General features: G+C 43.6%; 1 non-coding gene across 1 annotated transcript; it reads right to left on the minus strand.

Annotated features, from left to right (window-relative positions):
- Window positions 1–455: 455 nt before the first annotated feature.
- trnal-cag (transfer RNA leucine (anticodon CAG)) lies at window positions 456–538 on the minus strand. Its single transcript has one exon. It is a non-coding gene; the product is annotated as a tRNA-Leu (tRNA).
- Window positions 539–1361: the final 823 nt, after the last annotated feature.

The raw sequence follows: 1361 nt of genomic DNA on the forward strand, positions 1-1361 counted from the left end.
AGTCCCATGTTCGTCGATTGCAGTTCCTTAAAATTTATGTGGCTTTCACGGGAAAACATCATTAATGAACACATTATCTTCTTTTGCACAATGAAAGAAATACGAACTGAGGGAGACTTGATAATTTAATCATCTGTTCTGTGCTCTGCATAAGAACACAAGAACCAGGAGCAGGAGTCGGCCATTTGGCCCTTCGAGCCCACCTTCTTTTGCACTGAAACAAATTATAACCGTGAGTTTAAATTAGCAGTGCGAGATATTTACAGGGCACCTTTCAATCCTTCACAAACCCATTCCTTTCGCTACAGCCACCCGGGATCGTTTCCCGGTTTGGGAAGTATATTTGATATCACCGCTTGCAATTGAAGTGGAGTAATTTTATTGTGTCAGATGGATGTCCCAAAGCACTTCAGAGTGGTGTCAAAACAAATAAGTTTGCAATTTAAAACACTGAATGTCAAGACTGGGATTTGAACCCAAGCCTCCAGAGGAGACTGCGACCTGAACACAGCGCCTTAGACCGCTCGGCCATCCTGACTGTTGGATGCTTCAGTTATAAGTTATTACTCAGAAAAGTTTCGGACCGGGCGCTTGTTCAGTGTTGCTGGAAGGCCCAGTGATCGGGATATCCTCTCCCCCAGGATTTTCCTGAGCCTGTGATCGGTGCACGGGGAGGTTTGGCCCGGTTCCGAGGTAGCTTGCATCCCAGGGATGGACAATAACCCTCTGAGCTCTGGAACTGGGGAAGAGCGAATAATTAATGAGCTGTTTGTGGGTTTCAAATGCAACTTAGATCTGATGGTCTAAACCGATAGTGTTGTTTCACAGAATGAAAGAAATGCGAACAAGGACAATCGAAATTTCAATAACTGAACTTTAATAATGAGTGAAACTTTAACCCTTGATGAAGTTTTATCCCCGATCTGATTTTACACACTCTGTATTTGAGTAGATTAGTTTTAAAATGTTCATTGCTCATGCGACAATGTATCCCGGACAGCTTTTGTTCAATTTTATTGCAGACAAGTTTTTGCTGCACAAATAATCTTTCTGCCCAGGCTCGCAACAGAGACCTTTCGCGTGTGAGGCAAACCGCTACACTACGGAAACTGCTGCTTAGCTCAGTGCCCAGAGAGAAGTGTTCAGCAACAAGCTGAAATGCCCAATCCCTCTCTCTGCAAAAAGTTCCTTTCACAAACATTTCTCTGACCGGAACTGCACCAAACAACAATGTTCTCCTTTCAAAGTCATTAAACTCCCCAAATTCCACATCTGCAATGTTAAGGACAAGGAATGAAAGCGCTTTGCGATGAGAAAATTGCCGGAAACCCCTGTGGCTAATGATAGGACTTTTGATGGTT

This window comes from Pristiophorus japonicus, unplaced genomic scaffold, assembly GCF_044704955.1.
Source record: "Pristiophorus japonicus isolate sPriJap1 unplaced genomic scaffold, sPriJap1.hap1 HAP1_SCAFFOLD_714, whole genome shotgun sequence".
NCBI lineage: Eukaryota > Metazoa > Chordata > Chondrichthyes > Pristiophoridae > Pristiophorus > Pristiophorus japonicus.